Source organism: Lathamus discolor, assembly GCF_037157495.1.
Source record: "Lathamus discolor isolate bLatDis1 chromosome 2 unlocalized genomic scaffold, bLatDis1.hap1 SUPER_2_unloc_1, whole genome shotgun sequence".
Classification (NCBI taxonomy): domain Eukaryota; kingdom Metazoa; phylum Chordata; class Aves; order Psittaciformes; family Psittacidae; genus Lathamus; species Lathamus discolor.
In genome coordinates, this window is record NW_027069094.1 from 352,489 (window position 1) to 375,892 (window position 23,404).

The window sequence follows — 23,404 nt, forward strand, 5'->3', positions numbered from 1 at the left end:
CAACAGCCCTCACGCCGCTCGGCCCGGCTTCTCTCCCGCCTAAGCCGGGATGCGGAGACTCCAGCCCCCGGAGAACCACCACTGCAGGCCGGGGAGCCGGGGCCGGAGCACCGGGAGCTCCGGGAGCCGGCCGGGCAGGGCCGGGCGCGGCTGCAGGCGCCGCCTCCACCTGCGGGAACAGGCCCCGAGCTCCGCAGCCAACACCCGGGCTGGAGCACAGCGAGCACGGCAGCACCGGCCCTGGCTGACGAACAGCGCTGAGAAATGTGCTCCGTCACCCTCCCTGGCTCATGGCAGAGAACGGAGGAGGGAAAATGCCGAGCCTGACTTCAGCCAGCTCATTCTTAGGAGTTAATGCTGAGAAAGCACCATCAACTTCTTCCTGGGAAGAACCTGCAGGCTGCTGAGTGTGCCATTCCTGGCTTTGTCCAGGCACAGTTCTACTTATTAAGCCTCCTCCGGTGGTTTTATTTTCTCCCAAAATAGACACACAAACCTGAAAACACAAAGCTGAAAAAGTACCTCGAATCCTGTGTCCAGCTCTGGGCCCCTCACTACAAGAGAGACATTGAGGTGCTGGAATGGGGCCAGAGAAGGGCATCAAAGCTGGTGCAGGGCCTGGAGCACAGCGGTGATGGGGAATGGCTGAGGGACCTGGAGGGGTTCAGTCTGGAGAAGGCTCAGGGGGACCTGATGGCTCCCGACAAGTGCCTGACAGGAGGATGGAGCCAGGAGGGGCTGGGCTCTGCTCCCAAGGAACAAGGGATGGGACAAGAGGAACCGGCCTCAAGCTGCCCCAGGGCAGGGTCAGATGGAGCTGAGGGACAATTCCTGCCCCAGAGGGTGCTCAGGCATTGGAACAGGCTGCCCAGGGCAGAGCTGCAGTCACCATCCCTGCGAGTGCTCACACACTGTGGAGATGAAGCCCTCAGTGCCATGGGTTAGTGGTGGCCTTGGCAGTGCTGGCACACAGTTGGGCTGGATGAGCTTAAAGGGCTTTTCCAATCTGGTTGATTCTATGATTCTGTGAAATAAAAACCAGAAACTATGCTTCTGACACCATAAGCCAAAGTAACTCATGACCTGCCAGGATATAAGTACAAGTCCCTAACAAGTAGGCCCAATGAATTTAACAGTAGCTACAATATGTGTGTTTGACCATTACACTGCTCCAAGAAAAGGCAGGAAAACCATTGAAACAAGGAACCTTTTTTCACAAGATCACCCCAGTTTACCCTGAGCTTAAGCATGAGAATAGTCTAGAGTTTCCTCACTTTCAAAGTATAGCTGTCATTTACTTCATTCTGCTGAATAGATACTTCTTTTAGAAACAAAGTTCAGGAAGAATCTGATGATTTCCTACCTTTGGCTGGACGCTTGTGTGAGAACATGCTTGCCACAGCAGTTGTAGCTCTGAGTGTGCAGCCTGCTTTGCACACACCGTGAATGCTACAGTGTGTTCACAGGAGTTCAGTGCCCTCGGGTAGTGCCAGAGCAACAGCACTAAGTGCATGCAGGAAACAACACACTCAGGACACTTGTCATAGCTGCATGGATAGTAAAGATACACAAGAGTGACAGTTTCAACCATCTAGACATGCTGCACTCACTTTGTACACGCTGGAGTACATCTCTTCATAGAATCCTTGGTAGAAGTAGACACATTCTGGTTTGTGACAGTGTAAATGGTAACTAACCAGGAGTTTAATTTAAAGAATATCTTTGTCATTCTGCAACTCTTAAGAGAAAACTAACTTACTGAATAGGATTCCAGAGAGGGAAAGCACTTGGCAGGTCTTTGGAATTATCTGGAATGAATCTACTCTGCTCTAGTGAGACCCGCACTGGAGTACTAGGTTCAGCCCTGGAGCCCCTAACACAAGAGGGACATGGAGCTGCTGGAGGGAGTCCAGAGGAGGACACGGAGCTGCTGCAAGGGCTGGAGCGGCTTTGCTCTGGAGCCAGGCTGAGAGAGCTGGGCTGGGTCAGCCTGGAGAAGAGAAGGCTCCTGAAGGGGAGACCTGAGAGCAGCTCCAGTGCCTAAAGGGGTTGCAGGAAACCTGGAGAGGGGTTTGGGACAAGGGCCTGTAGGGACAGGCCAAGGGGAATGGCTTTAACCTACCAGAGGGGAGATTGGTATGAGCTCTTAGGCAGAAGCTCTTCCCTGTGAGGGTGCTGGGGCACTGGCACAGGGTGCCCAGAGAAGCTGTGGCTGCCCCATCCCTGGCAGTGCTCAAGGCCAGGTTGGACACAGGGGCTTGGAGCCCCCTGCTCTAGTGGAATGTGTCCCTGCCCATGGAACTCGATGCTCTTTGAAGGTCTCTTTCAACCCAAACCATTCTATGATTTTTATGATTCTATTCATCGACTGGCTTTAATTCCCTGATCTGCAACAAGAACTGTACTAGGCTGATGAATTCTCAGCGTGCACGAAGAATGCTGGTTTTTATATATATAATGTGGTGTATTTGTATTGCAGCATTTGTGTAAGCTGTAAAAAGCATGGGCACTTTCTGTGAAGATACATCTCAGGAATACTTAGCATTGGTATTATCCCAATAATCTCCCTCCAGCTTCTCATGTGCTGCTATCTACAATGAATCTATTCTATGCTTTGCATAAGAAGACTTGGACAAAATGACTGATTCAGTAGTGCTTCAAACTACTTCCCTGCCAATTTAAACAGAAGGGGTGAAGTTAACTGGAACCTCAAAGGATGTATAATGGCATAAAGCACGTAAGTACATAAGAGTATAAGTACTTTCTCATTCTCTTAAACCTTTGGCAGTTGACATGTAAGATGCCTGGAAGAGCAAAATGAAGAAAACACTTTGCACAAGCAGCAAACATTGGTCAAGAGCTCTGTGAAATGCATGGCCCATGTGGGCCCTTCCTCACGAGTGACTGTCAAACAGATTGTCTCATTAGACAGCAGTTCTTTGCTTTTATGCCTTCATTCCTTTAACAAGAATTCACTGAACACCTTCTCAAATTTCCTTAATCCAGAGTGAATGAATGAATGAATGCCCAGATTAGGGCAGACATGATTTAATAGTATTCTTGCATGATGGCTGTATTTTTCTAGATTGCAAAATCAGAAGCTTGGTAAAAAAAATAGCTCAATGCCTGATGCCAGCAAAACTGCACCCGTTTTTGCTTTGGATTCTTGTGCTTTTATGAAGAAGGAAAGAACAAAATCATTGTGCACTTCATCTCTGGTTAAATAGATGATGAAGGCTTAAAATAGTTTGACAGTCAGAAGAGTGGCTGCTGTACCAAAGCTTCAGGAACAGGTCATGTATATGAATCAGATGGAGTAAAGAACATCAAAGTTGTTTTTCCTAGGATGTTAAGATTAAGACATTGACAAGAGTTTAGTGATTCTTCATAGTTTAGGGCACCAGTGCCTGCAACTTAGGCTCCCACTAGGACTAAATTTCATCAAATATTGAGAACATTAATCTGTTTAAAATGATGTCTGAAGTTGTCAAAAGCCTTGTTTTTTGTAATTCTGTGGTTAAAATACTGTTGCAGTTTGTTTTTAAATTTATTTAACGTTCCATACTTAAATTTTCTCTGAAGTGTTAACATGAAAGTGCTTGTCTAAGACAATCTTCCAGGTTTTTGTTCCATAATACATGTTTCTGTATGGCTTTAATGGTGATGGATAACACAACATTAATAAATATGGAGATTATAAAATACTGCAGTTCAGGAGAAATCAAACTTACAGTTTTATAACTTTGTACAAGTCTTTATAACAACTGAATGTCGCTACACATACATGTGTTCATTGAAAAAGAATATAAATCAGTCATTATTCACAAATGTTAACAAGTTCTGCTCTGTTATTTTTGACAGTATTTGCCTGGAATAGTATTGATAACATTCTTTGTGTTGATAGCATCCCTCCTAAAAACTATGCAAAGGCACATGGACAAAAAGGGGGTGATTTGTTACAGCCAACATGTCCTCCCTAGGGGCAAGTCACACCTAATGAATCTGGTGGCCTTCCATGATGGGGCCATGGCATTGGTGGGTAGGGGAAGAGCAGCTGACATCATCTACCTGGACTTGTGCAAGGCATTTGACATTGTATGAAGTTTAACCATGCCAAGTGCAAGGTCCTACACCTGGGTAGAAGCAATCCCAGGCACAGCTACAGGTTGGGCAAAGAAGATATTCAGAGCAGCCCTGCGGAGAAGGACTTGGGGGTGCTGGTCAATGAGAAACTTGATATGAGCCAGCTTCAGTGTGCGCTCGCAGCCCAAAAAGCCAACCGTATCCTGGGCTGCATCAAAAGCAGTGTGACCAGCAGGTCAAAGGAGGTGATCCTGCCCCTCTACTCTGCTCTTGTGAGACCTCAATTGGAGCATTGTGTGCAGTTCTGGTGTCCTCAACATAAAAAGGACATGGAACTGCTGGAACAAGTCCAGAGGAGGCCACGAAGATGATCAGGGGCTGGAGCACCTCCCGTATGAAGACAGGCTGAGAAAGTTGGGGCTGTTCAGCATGGAGAAGAGCAGGCTGCGTGGAGACCTCATAGCAGCCTTCCAGTATCTGAAGGGGGCCTATAGGGGTACTGGGGATGGACTCTTCATTAGGGACTGCAGTGACAGGACAAAGGGTAATGGGTTAAAACTTAAACAGGGGAAGTTTAGATTGGATATAAGGAAGAAGTTCTTTACTGTAAGGGTGGTGAAGCACTGGGATGGGTTGCCCAGGGAGGTTGTGAATGCTCCATCACTGATGGTGCTCAAGTCCAGGTTGGACGAAGCCTTGGCTGAGATGGTTTAGTGTGAGGTGTCCCTGCCCACAGCAGGGGGGGTTGGAACTGGATGATCTTAAGGTCCTTTCCAACCCTAACTATTCTATAATTCTATGTCCAGCCCAGCCTTGAACACCGCCAGGGATGGAGCATTCAGAGCTTCTTTGGGTAACCCATTCCAGTGCCTCAGCACCCTCACAGGGAAGAATTTCTTCCTTATATCTAATCTAAACTTCCCCTGTTTGTTTTAACCTGTTACCCCTTGTCCTACCATATAAGCCCAGCATCTGCAATTGTGAACAGCTATGTGACACATGAGCACTCCAAAAGGAATCACTGAACAGCCCCCCTTCCATTTACATGATGAGTACTGAAAAAAGACAGACCCTAAAGACCCTTAGTGCAAAAGCCACAGAGCCATAAACCCTACAATGTACCACCAGAAGGGAAGAGGAAAGCTCAAACACACCACCAATGTCCTTCATGCCTTCAGTAGCTGCAACTTTATCAGGAAAAGCATCCAAGGAAGAGAGCTGCCACTACCCTGTAGAGAGAAGCAAAGGACTCCTGCCAGTATGACACGGGAGAAAATCCCAGTTATAAACCTGAGTTTATGAGCACAACACACCAATATGGGACCTGAGAAGCTCTTGAAGACAACTAAGCATGCTGGCATATGCTACTACTTATCCTGCTGTCCAGTGTTTCAGAGGAAAAGGAAAGAAAAATTCCAGAAGCCAAATTATGTAGCAAGGGGAAAAATTCCAACTTCTTCCCGGCACCTGGCTGTTAAGCCTCAGGGAAATGAAATTTAAATAAAGTGCAAACAAACTACAACCAGGGGAACAATTCAGGTGTCTACACACAGGTGTTTAATGTCACTTGGGATGCCCTAAGGTATCTTGCCTGGCCTGCAGCTGCTGCTAGAGAAGGGTGTGAGTCTCTCATAGGGCTTGTGCCACATCTGCTGTACTTCAGATACCCTAAGGCACCTGCAGTGATGGGAAATAAACATCTGTTTATTTCCTTGGTTCTATGAAGTTTAGGGACCAGGCCTGCTCCTGAAGGGTCAGATTCATTAACTAAATGCAGGTGTATAACATGCCTACACACAAGCTGTCTTGTGTTCCCCTTATAGTTGATGGAGAATAAGTTAGCAAAATCAAAGGAATATGGGATAAGATTCATCTTCTGATATAGATTTGGCCAAGTCTTCTCTTAGTTTTTTCCCCAGTGACATTAACTAACCAGGCTTTCAAAGCTTCAGTGCTCAGTCTTCATATTTTTTTAACTCCAAGATTACCTTTATCCTGTCATACAATCCATTCTACCAAGATCCAGCTTGAAACTTCCAATACTTTATTCTAGAACCTGCTTAGGAGATGCATGATTCAAGAATTTCAGTTTTTACATGGCTAATAACAGAATTGAAACAGGGTGCTTTTACCTTTTCGGTTGTACTTTCAAACATCTACAGGAGGACATATCAGTCTCACCCAACTTCAGGTATCCTGATTGCAGAACATTGCTATGAATGTTCATACTACTATTACCAACCACCAAATCTAGTCAATACAGTGACTTGAGTAATTGTCTCACACTGAAGTAGACACCCACACCAAGGCTGATGAGTTCCACCATTACAACATTTTGCGAGCCATCAAATTCTAATAGTTCTTTTGTTCTCTGCCCCAGGTCCATTTTAAAATGCAGCCAACCAAGCTGAACACAATATATAATTATAAAATCACAGAATGGTTTGGTTTAGAAAGGACCTTAAGATCATCCAGTTCCAACCCCCTGCCATGGGCAGGGATGCCTCACCCTAGACCATGTCACCCAAGGCTCTGTCCAACCTGGCCTTGAGCATTGCCAGGGATGGAGCATTTACCATTTCTTTGAGCAACCTGTGCCAGCGTCCCACCACCCTCACAATAAAGAACTTCTTCCTTATATATAACCTGAACTTCCCCTGTTTAAGTTTGAACACATCAACCCTTGTCCTATCACTACAGTCCCTAATTAAGAGTCCCTCCCCAGCATCCTTATAGGCCCCCCTTCACATACTGGAAGGCTGCTATGAGGTCTCCACGCAGCCTGCTCTTCTCCAGGCTGAACAGCCCCAACTTTCTCAGCCTATCTTCATACGGGAGGTGCTCCAGTCCCCTGATCATCCTCGTGGCCTCCTCTGGACTTGTTCCAACAGTTTCATGTCCTTTTTATGTTGAGGACACCAGAACTGCACACAATGCTCCAACTGAGGTCTCACAAGAGCAGAGAGGCAGGATCACCTCCTTTGACCTACTGGTCACACTCCTTTTGATGCAGCCCAGGATACGGTTGGCTTTTTGGGCTGTGAGCACACACTGAAGCCGGCTCATAGCAAGTTTCTCATTGACCAACTCCCCCAAGTCCTTCTCAGCAGGGCCACTCTGAATCTCTTCTCTGCCCAACCTGTAGCTGTGCCTGGGATTGCTTCTACCCAGGTGTAGGACCTTGCACTTGACATGGTTGAACTTCATAAGGTTGGCATCAGCCCACCTCACAAGCATGTCAAGGTCCCTCTGGATGGCATTCCTTCCCTCCAGTGTATCAATCGAACCACACAGTCCCTGATGAAGAGTCCCAGGCTGAACATTCCCAGTGTTCTCAGCCTGTCTTCATACGGGAGGTGCTCCAGCCCCTGATCATAGAATCATAGAATCATAGAATAGTTAGGGTTGGAAAGGACCTTAAGATCATCCAGTTCCAACCCCCCTGCTGTGGGCAGGGACACCTCACACTAAACCATCCCACACAGGGCTTCATCCAACCTGGCCTTGAACACCGCCAGCGATGGAGCATTCACAACCTCCCTGGGCAACCCATCCCAGTGCCTCACCACCCTCACAGTAAAGAATTTCTTCCTTACATCCAATCTAAACTTCCCCTGTTTAAGTTTTAACCCATTACCCCTTGTCCTGTCACTGCAGTCCCTAATGAAGAGTCCATCCCCAGTACCCCATAGGCTCCCTTCAGATACTGGAAGGCTGCTATGAGGTCTCCACGCAGCCTTCTCTTCTCCAGGCTGAACAGCCCCAACTTCCTCAGCCTATCTTCATACGGGAGGTACTCCAGTCCCCTGATCATCCTTGCGGCCCTCCTCTGGACTTGTTCCAGCAGTTCCATGTCCTTTTTATGTTGAGGACACCAGAACTGCACACAATGCTCCAGGGGAGGTCTCACAAGAGCAGAGCAGAGGGGCAGGATCACCTCCTTCGCCCTGCTGGTCACGCTCCTTTGGATGCAGCCCAGGATACGGTTGGCTTTCTGGGCTGTGAGCGCACACTGAAGCCGGCTCATGTTCATTTTCTCATCAACCAGCACCCCCAAGTCCTTCTCCTCAGGGCTGCTCTGAATCTCTTCTCTGCCCAATCTGTAGCTGTGCCTGGGATTGCTCCGATCCAGGTGTAGGACCTTGCACTTGTCATGGTCCTGCTTTTGATGCAGCCCAGGACACCACTGGTTTCTGGGCTCGGAACACACACTGAACCCAGCTCATGCTCAGTTTTTTGTTCACCAGCACCCCAAGTCCTTCTCCTCAGGGCTGCTCTGAATCACTTCACACAACTTGTACTTGTGCCTGCGACTGCTTTGATCCAGGTGTAAGACCCTGCACTTTGCTTTGTTGAACTTCATAAGGTTGGCATTGGCCTCCTCTCAAGTGTGTCAAAATCCCTCTGGAAGGCGTATTCTGATGGTTCTCTTACCAATGCTGTATTTGTAACAAAACTGCCTCCCTACTCCTCCTTGGAGTTGCCATGTCATTGCACTTGAGCTCAATGGCTTTTTTGAGACCCATTAGTTTTTGCAGTGGTTGTTGGAATACCGTCTCCTTTCTATAGGTATGAAATGTATTACAGTGTAGTAACTAATTGTGATGCATCAGTTTATCAAGTGATCCAAGGTGGTCTGCACACCTTCTGTTTTTATTGACTTTCCCAATAATCAAGTACCTGAAAGCTTTATCACAAGTGTTTTTACTTCATTGATCAAAATATTCAAGAGATATAAAACTGAACTTTGGTCAAATCTGTTAAAAACGAGCTTATCCAATGGTGACATTTCAGAAACAACACTTATTAATAAAGTGCCTGTTTTAATTTTGACCTGTCTGTTGTCTTGTGTATCTCACAACTGCATTTAAAAGATTAAGAGCACATGATGGGGTCTGTAAAATCATCTGATTTTACATCTTGCAAACCATTACCTTAGCACTGAATACTGCAAGTCAGTGGGCACCCGGCTTGCATACTGCAACTCAGCACTTCACTGTCCCACTCAGCTGTGGACAGCTGGGTCAAAGGAAGATAAAAATCCCTAAGTAAATTTGTCCAGTTCTGCAATGAGGAAAACTACTTCCTGACCCCTCCAGAGAAGTCCTACAATAAAAGACTTTCTTATCACTGCTATTTTGATGTACAGATGAAAGAGCAGTGGCCACAATCCGCACGCAGCACAGTCTCACTCTACAAAAGGCCTGACCAAAAGAGGAAAACAGAGCAGAGTAGAGGGGAAAATGCAGATACAAAGGGCAAAAAAGGGCAACAAAGAGCCAACAAATCTTCATCCTGAACACCCCAATTGCTTGTACAGTCAGGCAATAACATTCCTCCCATTCACCATATTTAAACATGTATTAGAAAGACTACCTTTTTAAAAATACAAATGGCTGAGTCAACAGTTTCTTAGTAAGCTACTTCAGTGTTCCTCTACCTCTACTGCAGTAAAAATGCACCTTATTTCATAAAGTAATCTTTAACTTCAGATCTTAACTGTATTCTGATGCCTCTGCACAACTGAAGCATTTCCTAATACCAGCTCTTTTGTCTGTTCAAGAACAGTGTAAATCCCATCTCAGCTTTCTCCACAGTAACTGGAACAGGCTTTCTGCTGGCATGGCTTGTTTCCTAGCCCTGGACAATACATGTGGCTTTTCCTTAGGAATTCTCTGGACTTTCTCTGGTAATTTAATTCCTCTTCACATCACTGAACCTTGATTTCTGAAAATGCAGCCTTCATTCTGGATTTCTGAATATTGTTTTATATCTGAATGTATTTAAATACATTTCATCAGATTGTAGTGTAGATTTACCATTTCTTCAAACTTTATATTATCCTTGAACTTTACCAAACTATCTACTGGTGACATAATCATTTCATTGACCTCCTGAGCAGCACTGGAGACAGACTCAGTAGCTGATAAGTCTGATAAAAATTGATATTATTAATACCTTCTTTAATGATTGATACAAATAAATTACTATTTCATTAACTACCTAATGCAAGACCTGTTTATTTAGCGTAATGTAGTATTAAAATTACATTTCAGAAAGCATTTATTTAGATGACTTGGAGAAATCGAGGCTTATTATAATAAGTATTCTTAGACCTTCACCATCCAAAACTGTGTATTTTCTTGAGACCCAGAGGGCATACAATCAGATCAGGTTTTTTCCTTTGTATAAGCTACCCTGCAGTGGCAGCATGTGGTTCCATTTGCATTATCCTGGCCATGCAGCTCACATGGTCAGTTTTCTTCCAAAGCTCCCTACAATTATCTCAGGATTTAACAATTTCAGTGTTTATTACCACTGACTTTCAGTGAACTTCACAAGAGATCTTATTAATGGCATTTTGAAAGCAATGCACTTTTATTCCCTGAAAGGATTTTGGCGTATCCAGCATTAGGGTATGGATTTGTGATCAAATTACTGTGAACTAAACTAAGTTTGCACAAACATCATGATCCACAGTCCCCACCCTACACATTCCTTGTCATGAATGAAGGGCATTTCTTTCTTCAACAAAAGTGAACTGTGGTACCTTGCATTTACCAGAGAGTATTATAGATAAAGGTACATGCATAGAGACAGCTGCTATAAAACCGTTCCTCTGCAATGACACACCTGAGTGTACAATGTTTCTGTGTGCACCTACATCCTTCAGCTGAAGCTGTATTCAAAATAATGTGTTCCAATCAACCTTCTTTGTGATATGGCTTTCCCTAACATAAATCCTGATGATTTAGATCATAATCCTCCAGAGAAATTATAGATTTCCCCAATCACATTGTGAAAATGCCACTCTGATTTTATGCATGTTAACTCTCCCATCACTCATGACCATTCCAGATGGAGAACCATAACTTACTCAACTGTTTCTGTACACTAAAACCGCTCTGTGCCTCTGGTGATCCTCCAGAATATTCTCTTCTCTGAATGTTTCACTCTACTGTATTCTTTTTTGAGTTGGTGGGACTGGAGCTGACGGAAGTGAAATATGGTTTTATATAGAGTGTTTACATTCTGTTCCTTTCCTAATATGCCATTTGCTTTTTGACCACCAAGGAGCAATGAGCATCCTGCTGATTTATGGCACAGGACTACTACGTATGTGTTTTTGTTTTTCTTCTAGTCCTGCTGTTGCTGAGCTGCCCCAGTGACCACCAATTGACTTTCCTGAATTCCAAGAGGTTACAGGCAAACAGCCTTGCTGGTTTGACTGAATGTACGGTTACAGTAAAAGACTCTGATGATGAGTCAGAAACCCACTGTACTAGATAAAGTACCAGCAATTATTAAATTGATTCTTGCTTAGGATGGTCTCTTAATTTAGTCCCCACTACACATAATAAACAGATGAAAGAGGAAAATGAGCCAAGAGGTACAAAGGCATAACCATGAGATATGCAAATTTTGCACTGTACTCACAATCAGTTGTGGAATTTGGTGGTCTGTAGGCACTGTACTACAGACAGCTTCTATGGGGACATCTGAAAAACAACTTTCTGAGGGAGTTTCTAAACATAAGGAGAAGCATGGGAGAACCATCACGATGTCTAAAGGACAGGCAAAGTAACTGGAATCAGACAGATAGTCTGTTAAGGAACGTACTTGCTCCATTGAACCATGAAGAGTGCATGGACCAAGATGAAACATTTGTGAATTTATTTTCACAGGGATTCCAGGCTAGCTTTAATTTATCATTTGACAAGTCACCACACTGGTTCCCATCTTCTCTATACAAGCTGTGCAGTGTTTTGCATTTACTGGTCCTCTGATTTTGCACTCAGAATTGGTATTTCATGAAGCCAGGAAAAAAAAGCATTGATGCACAATGTCCTCCTCACACGTTCTAGAAGGCTGTTCCCACTGTTTATCATTTCATGCAGTTCTGGGCTATCCTAGGCAATCAATTCATAAAACCAGCCACAATCAGAACCTTACTATATTAGGTTATGAGTGAACCAAGACTGGAAACTTTAGTTCCTTCCCAAGAAATCCTTTCTTTAAATCTAGTAGATTATACAGTGATGAACACAGAAAGGTACAGAGAAGACTATAGAAAGAAACAAGTATTCAGTACACTAGGTCTTTAGCATGCTAATATGGGATAGTCGCTGGGGTTTTTCAGGAGGAAGCTGAAGGAGAAAAAGAAGGTTGGCTTTGTAGCTGTTATGAGTAACTCCTCCCATGCTTGGGGGCAGTGGATAAAGGAGAGCACGAAGGAGCTTGTTGAAAACTTAACAAGTGGGAGATGAAGGCTGATATAATGGGCTGATGAGAGGCAGGATTCAGTCTCTCAGCAGCAAAGGTCTCCTCCACCCGTCTGCTTGGGCTTTCCCAAAGACACTGGGTTGTTTGCTACGGTGCCAGTGCAGCTCTGCACAGCCAAAAAAACATTAGCAGGGGAGAAACAGGAGGAGAGAAAGGAGAATGGAGCTAAATTACCAAGAGCTTTTACTGAGGAGGGAGTCTCCAACAGAAATTTCCCTTGGCTTGGCCTGAGGCCTGTTTCTGTTCACACTGGTGTAACTGGGAGTGACTTTACTAGCTTCGATACTTATCACAAGCATTCCGGTTTTGTGATCCACAAAAGCTATCAGACCCTCTTAATATTAAGAAGGATAAGCAGTGGTGTGATCACAGTCCACAACTATCTCTGCACAGAAAAACATTTAACCATAAGGAAATTTTTAATGCAGGCAGAGCATGGAAAAGTGACAGATGGAGTGAGATGTAAAAAATTCTCCCTTTGCCCTTGGATTAACACTTAAGAGCAGAAACTGGCAAAAGTACAGACCTGTTGGCTTGTGCATCATTTGCTGCCTGCCCAGATGATGTTCCATTTCAATGGAACTTAGTTGTTTTTCTAAAAAAATAGCACAAATTTCTAGTTTCAGCTCTGATGAGGGCCTGAGCACCACAAAACCCTCAGAGTCAAATAAAATAAACCAAAAGGACCTGTATTTTTCTTGACTCATTGTGCCAGGTGTGAATCAAGAACAATGGACTGTACCCAGTCTAAGCAAAAGGAAACTGGCTCAATGTTTCCTTTCTGTCTCATCTGCAGCTACCTGATGTCAGTCCCTGCTGATGTCTCAGCACCTCAGGCTGGCTCTATCTTCCTTCCCAATGCTGACTCCAGTGCTTGTTGTTACGTGTTTTGCCTGCACAGCAAGTTCCCAGCCAGCCTCTCAGATCATCACTTTGCTGGCTGGACCTGCTTCTCTGCTTCAAGACACTCCCAAAAGCTGGGGCCTCTGTAGGTCCATGCACCAGCAGAGGGAACTGCCTGTGAGGAAGCAAGGCTCTATCACTGGCTCGTGAGATAGGATCTCTGCCTGACACCCCACGCTTATGTTCAAGTATAGGCACAATTTGCTGGGCTTAAACACCTTGTCGTTTCATCACCCTGGATATCAGCAGCAAGAAAAAGGCCACACAGACAGAATAATTTGCTTTAACCTGCTGGACGGCAGGGTCATAAAACCCCTCTGTGCTATTAATGTCTGAAGAACTTCCAAACTCAGGTCAAGAAATAAATTGAAGCAATTTTGAGAGTCAAAGAAGCAGCAAATGGTATATCCAAGAGAAGAATGTAAAGCACAGTTTACAAATGGTGGTCCAAGAGGCACACTGGACCCATTCACTATGTTCAATGACAATACTTACATCTCTTATGAGGGGATGTGGAAGATTTTCAGGTTTCCAAAATGTCTAGAACCCTCAAAGCTTAGAAATTATTAAAGAAAGAAAGAAAGGCCTGATAATACAGAAAAGATTCTATGAAAACAGGTTGCTAATATTCAGGAAGGGTCCGTTTTAGAAGAGGACAGTAATGCCCAAGATCAAAGTACCTGAGCAGACGTTGTGACAATATGACATGGAAAATGTTGGTTTGCTCTCAATAAAATGTTGTAGTGGGTAAAAGATTTGGGGAGGGACCTGTTTCCTGCAATGTGGTTTAAGATGAGGTTTAAGGACAGGGTTTTTTAATTCTGCATTGTGTGATAGAGGGACAGCTTCTAATCCTGCTGCAGCAGACTGAACAACTTGTACTAACAGTGACGTTAGTGACAGACTAACAGGACTATGCTCATCCTTTCCAGAAGCTACTCCTACATGTACTAGCTGTCTTTTAGTAAAGACATACTAAGAAATGCACTTCTATTGAGAAAAGATCTCTCATTTTAAGGTCTCTCACTTGCCAATCTCACAGTTACGTGCCTGTGGCTCTTTAAGTTTTCAAGTGCACCCTAGAATTTCCTGGTTTAGCCATACCACATTACCATGGGAATTTTACAAGAGCTGCGGCAAAGGATGCTGGATACCTTCCTACTAACTGCTCTTCTCAACAAGCAAGGCTCAGGTATGTTCCACAGAACCACATGGTGAAACGTGGCTAATAGTCTGAACTAAACCCTTTCTCAGCCACAACCGTGTCTGCTGAGTCCTCACAGCAATTATTTTTCCTCTTTCAATTTTCCTTTCTGTATTTTCTGCTGAAGTCGCTCTGTGTTCTCATTCTCAAGGTTCTCTCAGTTTCAGGCTGTAGGCTCCAAGCCTGGGTTACTGTCAAAATTTCTGTTTGGAAGACCAAAATAAGGGATTTGGTATTCCTGCTACAATGTCACATACATAACTCCCAGGCCTTTTCTTTTGGTCATCTGAGTAGTCTGTACTGATCACCCTGTGTTAACGCATCTGAGTGAATGTGATCCCATTTTTTACTCTGGGTGGTCTTATATGGATCTCAGTCATCATTTTAAAAAACCCCGTATGTCTGCCCTCTGTAGTCTGCATTTCACTTACCTGAAGGCATGATCATCACATGAGAAACTGCTTCAATTCATTTAATCAATTCACTCATTGAGCTTCCAGAGATTACAATTTTACTTCCATTATTACATCTATCTATCATTTAAACCTATGAACTGGCAAAATAAACTCTATGTCTAAGGTGAGTAGTACATGTCTTGAATGCTACAGGCATGTGGCATGGTAGAATTGGGAGCCTGGTCAGCACCTCAGAACACCTACTGGAGTTCCACCCACCTCTGCTAAATAGTCAGGGCAAGGGATCCCACAAAATATTCTTTGGAGAATCAGGGATTCAGCCAGATGTTCAGAATGTCCAGGGGATCTTCCCACAGGCCAGAGGAAGGGGAAAAGTAGCAGAAAAAGTTACATGCAATTTCCCTTGTGGTTATTGAGACAGCACCTGAACATGTCTATCTTAGCTGTCCTATGCAATAAAGGGTCCGGAGTGGCATGTGTAAACCCAACCTGCAAAGAGTCACTAGGGCAAACCTGGTGTTTCCATCTACAGAAAAGTGAAATGCAATACTATGTGCAAAAGAGGCCTCTTACAGAGAGCAGATTACCTGAAGAGAGAGAAGCACAGAATCATTTAGGTTGGAAAAGACCACTAAGATCATCGAGTCCAACCATTAACTTACTACTGCCAAGTACACCACTAAAACATGTTCCTAAGCACCATGTCTATGACAGCAACACTTACGCCAACTCAGTCCCTTTCCTTGGGTTATTATTTATTAGGTAGCAGGTATACAGAAGTCTGAAACAGAGAACTTAAAAGGTCCAACAGTGTAAGGTATAATTTGGAGAAGGAGAACTACATGCTGCCCTTGACTTTTACCCTCCCTCACATCCTGATTTTAGAAAAGCACTCCTGAAACTCCTCTTCCTCATTAGGGCTACAAAAATCCAGTGAAATGGGTTCTACTAAGCAGTCCAAAAGCGTTCTGTTTAACCATAAAATACGAAGAAGTCCAATCCTGGAAGGTTTAGAGGTGAATTTCAGTTGCTTGGAAAGCTTGTGATTGCCTTACAAATGATGTACAGAGCAAAGGTGTCTGTTCTCAGCCATGACTCTGCTCTGGCACGATCATACCAGGCTGTGGGATGTGGCATTTTCACTTTTTCCTTTGACATCCAATTTTCCCTACAACCACACAAGGAGTGTAACTTTGTTTTTCTCAGAACACTACTATTTCCACTGCCAGCTGACAGCAAATAAAACTCTTAGTCCCTCAAATACAGCTCTTAAGCCCCTCACATAAAAGGGAGTTAGGCCAAAGATGAAAAAACCCTTTCTCCCAGACCGCAGCCCTGCTGTGGTTTTGCAACAGAGTGAAGGCGTGCTGTCTTTTCTGCCTGCTTGCCTCCTCCTCTAGTGAAAACACACGCTATCGTAGGCTGCGGAAAGGCATCACAGGCCGCCAGTGCTCTGCACTCCTCTGGGCTGGGGCTAGTGTGGTGTTGAGAGTTGTCTTGATCACAGCTGAACTTACTGAAACTTCCATGAAGTAGATGTTTTCAGCAGAAGGATGCTATAGGCACTTCTGTCCCTTTACAAGTGCCTCCTCCCCTCTAACTGTTTTAGAAGATAGAGAACTTCAGTGAACCTGGGTCCTCAGGCCAGACACAAGCCATAATTGACCTCTATTGACCTTATTCAATTTAGGAAGACAAGACCTTCCCCTTCCTCCATGCTCACACACAAAACCCAAGGCCTGTCAGACAAGCTCACATCTGCAGAAAAAACTAAGTGAGAATATGCACGTGTGCCTGTGCACGCATGTGTCCACACGCATCTGTCTGTGCTTTTGCATGTACGTGCATGGATGTCTGTGTCGCTGCTTGCAGGCCGTGTCAGCAGACAGCTACACACCCATGCGTGTGGAGTGCGGGCACAGCAAGGAAAGGTGCAGTGGGCCTCAGGAGCTGATTCTTGGCTCTTTGCCTACTGCAGACCTTCCAGCACCACCACCAGTGAAGTCCTCTTTGTCCCAGTCACTTGTCTACATATCCCTACCATGTTTCTTATCAAAAAAGGCCAGATCAGGCTCTGTCGTAGGAAGCTGAGTCAGGCTGTAAGATCTCTTCCCAAAGACAGGAATAAGTTCTGAAACAGCCAACCCTTTGGGCTTCCCCAAAGGAGATGGGACAAAAGTCTGGTGAAGGTTCACTAAGCAGTTTTGATCAAGGACCCGAAGATTGACAGGTCTCTTCCCTCACCATCCACACTGTCTGCATTCTGTTCCCCTTTCCCCCTTGCCCGTTCTGCCTCATGGGACTCCCCTTTCTCCCATGACACCCACAGCGTGGCTGAGAGCTCCTGCTCCAGTATGGTGCCTTTTTGCTTTGAAGCAGCCATCTCCTGCCCACAACTGCCTGAAGAAGTCCCTGCCCCAGATCCCAAGCGCCCAGCCCTGCGCAGAGAAGCAAGGCCAGGACCTCCCCAGCCCTTGCCCGCCAACTCACGTGGCCATTGGGGTACCCCAGGAGGTGCCTACCCTTCTCCTACCTTCCCAGGTGAGCCAGGGCAGGTGGTGGGTCGTGCTCTCCGGCTCTCCGCTCCCCTGGACGTGCCTGCAGCCTGATTCACTGGCACCTCCAAGCCAGCGAGAATCAAGCTCCACCCAGGGCAGAGGGTGAGTAAGAGCGAGAGAAAGGCAAACTCCGGAGAGTTATTCCCTCCCCAGGATTGCAGGGGAGCCAGAGATAAGGGCTGCACATTCCTGAGCCGCAGGCGGCCTCTCCCTTCCCGTCTGCCCTGAGCCTGTCAGACCAGCTCGGGCCTGGCTGCGGAGCAGGCCGGGGAGCAGGCTCAGAGCTGGCAGCCGAGCAGGCGCCCTGGCCAGCGGTCCCAGGCTCGGCCCGGCACGCTCAATCCCGCAGCCACCCAGGGAAGAAGGGTTCGGGCTCATCAGGGGCTTCCCATTCTCCGGGGTCCCTTTTGGGGAGACAGCAGTGTGCTGCAGCAGCAGCTCCTGGGCAATGGCACCACTGCAGCAGGAGCGGGCAGGGCACTTGTGCCTTCCTCCTCCACAGCAGCAACTTCCACCCGTGTGCCCCGAGCTCCTTGGGGTGCCGTGCCAGGGGTGCCCGAAGCCAACCCGTGACCCCCCGTGTCCCTGAAGGTGCCGTGCAAAGGGCATTCGCGGCCGTACCGGCGCCCCCGGCTCCCTGCTGCCCTCGCCCCCCGGGCTGGCTGGCGGAGCAGCCCCTCCTGGAGCCGGAGTCACTGCGGGCGCAGGCGGAGAAGGGTTAAGCGAGATTCCCCGCAGCCCCGGGCGTGGCAGCTCCTGTTATTTCACCTTTCATGTTCTATCTTATTCAGCCTGGCAACCGCCGCGGCTGCTGTGTGCCGGGCGGTGCCCGGGCGGCTGGGAGGGCGCGGCGGGAGGCGGCTCCGCGGGAGGCGGCGGTGACTCAGGCCGGGCCGCCCGGTTCTGGCGGGCCCGGGCACCGCGGCGGGCTGGGCGGGCGCCATGTTCTGGGTGCGGGGAGGGAGCGGGCTCACAGCGGTTTGCGGGAGCCGGTGTGCGTTCTGCTTTTCAGTCCTCCCTCCGCCGGCGCCCGCAGCGCTCATCGAGGGCAGGCGGCAGCGGGAGAGCTGCGCGCAGAAACCCGGCCTCCGGTGGCTGAGGGGCAGCGCTGTAACTGGGCGTTCATGTGCGGTCAGTGCCTGCCTGCGCATCCCGCGCTGTGCGCTTGCACGGTGACTTAGTGCGTACGTTGTGAAAGATAATGTCGAGGGGCCGTGATGAGAGGAGGTGTCCTCGGGGGCTGTCAGTAAGCATGATGATTCGGTCACGTATTTGTGGGCTGTTTCTCCGATAGGAATTTGCTTCACTCGGTGTGAAGGATGGAGAGTGCCTGCTGAGGAGGGAACCAGTCAATACTGCTTTTAATCATCCTCTACTGTGTTGCCCTGGGCTTTATTCACCACATGCCACTTCAACACCACGTTGAATGGAGTTATTAACTTCCACACAGGTGTCGCTATGCTGTTCATCAGTATCCTACTGGAATGCTTCACAAACAGCGATTAACTTCTTGGTACTCAATTGGGCTGTGATGGTGTGATTATCCCTATTTTGGAGGAAAGGAACCGGAGCAGGAATATTACATTTAAAATGCTCCACTCGCTGTGAGTACTTCAAGATTTCAGGACTCACACATTTTAGGGTCTCTAGCAGCAGAGGATAGAGGGAATGCGGGGTGGATGGGCATCACTACATGTAGGACAGTGCCCTGTAATTTCTTAAATTTTCAGTGATTTCAGCCTCAAGTAACTGCTTTCCAGTAGCATATTATTGTGTGACTAATTTATCTTCTTCTCAAGTATAATTGTGTATGTCCCAGAATATTTTTCTTTGATAAGGCTTTTACGTTCAATTCTTGATTTTAATGTGCAGGTTGCTATCTGTGTTGGAAAAGGCAAGATCAAAGACGTGTGAAGTACAAGCAAGTGTAAGCAAATTTACACTCCGACAGACAAAATTCCATAGTGCTATTGGGATGATTATGATAGTCTCTCACAATCTAGACCATCAGATGATTTTTTGCGTATTCTATGTGCACGCAATTTAGAATTTGGGTGTTTATCCAAATAGAAGCCAATGCAAAGGATACTTGGTCAGTTTGATGTTCTTGTGGTTAACACACTGCTGAGGAACTATTTTACAGTGTTCTGTAAAGTTAAGGTCAATGGTTAATCCAAGTCATCATCCAGTGGGATAGGATTGAATCCTCGAGAAGAAAGTTATTCATTGTTGCTGTTATCTGAGAGTATAGTTTAAGAAAGAAGTAATAGAATAAGGTCAGAATAATTTTGGTTGAAAGCATCTCTTGAGAGTCATCTGATCCAATACCTTTACTCCATGCAGAACTCATTAAATCAAGTTACTCAGTGCCTTGCTTGTTTGGTTTTTGAGTATATCCAGAGATCCCACGGCCCCTGTGGTTCCTATTCCTCCGCTTGACACCTTCACAGTGGGGTTTGTTGGTTGGTGGTTTTTTTTTTGCTTTTTTTTTTTTTTGGGGGGGGGGTGTGCGGTTTTGGTTTTTTGCTGTTTGGTGTTTTTTTTCCCTAATATTTAATGGGAGTTTTCTTTAAAGCCACTTATGTCTGGGAGTTTGGTAATACGTCTAAACTACACATTGACTCCTCCAGTTGTATGAACCTTCAGCAAAAGAAGCGTATATGTAAAAGAAATCTTTCCAAAATACTTTCATTTACCTGACATTATATCCAATTTCTTGCTCAGGTCCTGCTTTGACTGTTTTTCATCCACAAGCTGATCTGAACCTTCTGTGCTGTCTTGATAATGTAGGCAGGTTGTGGCAAAAGGCAAGTAGGGCTCTGTCACTTGCATCCTGCTTGTCTTTGAGTCTGTGGTATCTGACCATTACTTGTACATACTGACCATACTGACCATGACTTGTACAAAGAAGACTGACATGGTAAGTAAAGGTCTTTTATAGAGATGCAGGTGATTCCTTCCCTGACTGGTTACCAGCAGTTCAGTCATAACTGGCACTACAGTTCTAGTGCGGCATCTCCAAGAAGTGAAGAAGGATGCATGTCAGACTGGCAGACAGGAGCACAGCCTAGGATATACTTCCTGAATTACTCTGCTGCTGCCAATGCTGAAAAAGCAGCTTTAGCAGCTTTGTCTTAAAGAAATGCCAAGGTCCATTCATATTCAGCTCATAAGTCTGACTAGTTACATTTATCTCTTAATTTATCAGAATTTCTTCCTTTTATAAGTGAGCAGCTTGGAAACAGGCCTGTTTTATTCATCCTTCCAATTAATTTAAACTGAAACATTCAAATGCAGGTTTGTGTGTTGGATTGGTTTTATGGTCAGAGTTACAACAAAATCTTCCTTAGCAAACCAAAAATGTAAAGTGCACATCTTTCTGCTGGTTCTGGGATTATTCTGTGGGAGGTTGTTGGTTATCCCCTGTGTGGCTGCTGAGGCCCAGCTGTTGTAACTATCTTCTTGTTTTCCAGTCTGTGTCTGGGAAGTTAAGGGTTTTCATAGTTCTCAGTAGGATTATTCATCTTTTAATACCTGCCGATACTGTTATATGGATATAAACCTGATGCTATTAGCAAACTCCCGGTAGACTTTTTTCTCAAATTTGCATGCACCTGAAGAGATCGCTTTATCCATTATTTGGTTTCTTTACATTATGTGCTTGCACATACAGTTCCTGCCCTACAGAATCACAGAATCACAGAATCCCAAGGGTTGGAAGGGACCTCAAAAGATCATCTAGTCCAACCCCCCTGCAAGAGCAGGGTAACCTACAGTACGATCTTTACCTTCATTTCCTTCTTTCTTACACAGAAAATGTCTTTCACATGCTCCAGTTATGATCATTTTTTATTTTTCATTCTTACAATGCAGAGTTTTGTGCGTAAAGCTTGGCCTTAGACTATTTCTTGTGGTTCTTGGGTCTCCTGGATGACTGAACAGATAACTTCACACTGGAGTTTGGGATACTTGGGCCAGAATCTGGCTTTAGAGTGCTTGAAAGCAGTCAGGAATGCTTCAGGCCTGCAGTACAGCTGCTGTATGGATTTATTTTGTTTTATTCAGCCACTGTGTCTTCAGTTCTTCTCCTTTGTATTGATCTGCTGTAGGATGCTAGAAGATGGAGATGCATAGACAGTAGGGAAGGAAGAAACTCCGTGAAGGCAAACGCATTCATGGCTGAGACAGCTCTATCAAGGTAATGATTCATCAGTTCCTTGGCTGCTCACCCTGTGGACAGAACAATTTTGCACACTAGTGAGTGTAGAATTTTATTTGATTATTTAAATATTTGAGATAAAGTATCTTTCCTAGCATCAGTAAACTGCAGTAGATCTTTTTTGAGGCCCAAAAAAGTGAGCAGGTTTCTGGTAGTGTCTTAGTTATGATACAGATATCGAAGGCAGAATTTATCAGACTGAATGAACATTGGTGACTGTTGCATACGTGTCTCTACATCAGGGCAGGTCATCCCATGCTCATTTCATAGTCTTTGGAGGGCTTGTTAATAAGTCCATGGATGCAGTTCAGACCTTCAAAACCAGAAAGGTGAATTGCAGCTAAATCCAAACCACCTACAGATAGCATTCCTAGTCTGAAAATCAGGTTCAGAATGAGCTGAACCAAACATGGCTGTAAGGAAAGGAGTTTCAGTGTGAGTTTGGGGCTTTTTCCTGTATGACACTGAAATATGAATTGTTGAACTCTCCCCTCCCTCCCCCAGAAAGTTAAATCTAGACTATTTCACAAAAAAAAAAAAAAAAAATTCACAAGGCTTCAGTGTGTGGCTTCCTTCCTATTATTCCTTAAATAATATTGATTTGTAATAGAGTCTAAAACAATCTGTAAAGGAACTTAAAATCCATAAGAACTTTGGTCTAGGTTCTATCAGCAAGCAAGGTCTTATTTTAATTATTCATCTTAGATATATGTTACTTGAGGAAAATCTCTGTGTAATGGCTTTTGCCTTCACAGAGTTTATGATCAAAACAAACTCCATCACCATCCTGTTTCAGCCTCCTGTGTTTAATCTAGTTCATTTTGCATTGAGTCTGATAATGTGTATTTGACTAAGGTATTTCTCAGTAATGTAACTCAAACACATTACCCTTCAATTTTATCTTTAGTTTATTAAATGAAGTGAACATTTTAAAATCTCTCATTTTCTGGTTCTCCCTATCCTTTAACCTGCATTTGTGGGCTGCCTTTGCTCCGTCTTTTCAAAATGGATTTAAAGATTTGATTATCAAACTGGACACTTTTAGGCTCACTATGTATACACAAATACATCACCAAAATTACAATGCTGTTCCAAGGTCTGTGAACATTATTTGAGTAGATTTGACATCTCCTTAGGCAGTTTCTGTTGCACTCCTGACCAAACATTACCTAGAATGGCTGATTTCAATAAGGGTATTCCTAATGGTCTATAGAGGCCTTCACCATCACACTCTTAACATGATGGTATTATCTGCATCTTTCTAGTCTGTCATTAGTTACAAGGTTTTGCTGTGTTTTGTTTTATTCTGAAGGTTGGCTGTTTTCTATATTACTTCCAAGATAATATTGATAGTTTTTAAAGAATACTCAGCCTTTGCATTCATTTGTAATTTTGGTTTGTTTTTTTTTTTTTACTAATTGTAATGCATGTATGCATTGTTACACTGGTTTAGTTTAGTAATGCAGCTAGCTAATTAACTGTTTGCAACCAGTGTCTTCACCAGGGCTCTTTTGTGCTAACTGCCTTCAAACAGGGGACAGTAGTAAAGGGACATCTGCTGCCCCAGATTGCTTATAATCTGTGTTAATGACATGATGCCACAGGGGGAGTGTGAGAGAGTGTGAACAGAGTGAACTTGATCTCAGATTGCTACAGCTGTTAGATGTCAGCACTCTGAGCAGCAAATGAGGCCAAGAGTGTCATAGAAAAGGTGGGCAGGCCACTCATCCTGCTCACA

At 45.1% G+C, this 23,404-nt stretch overlaps 1 protein-coding gene across 1 annotated transcript in view; it reads right to left on the minus strand.

Moving 5' to 3' along the window:
• FAM83H (family with sequence similarity 83 member H) overlaps positions 1–17,528 on the minus strand; it is a 30,020-nt gene extending 12,492 nt beyond the window's left edge. Inside the window, exon 1 of the mRNA XM_065664177.1 lies at positions 17,423–17,528. The gene's annotated coding sequence lies outside the window, so the exon portion shown is untranslated. The remainder of the gene's footprint in view (positions 1–17,422) is intronic.
• Between the last annotated feature and the right edge of the window lie 5,876 nt (positions 17,529–23,404).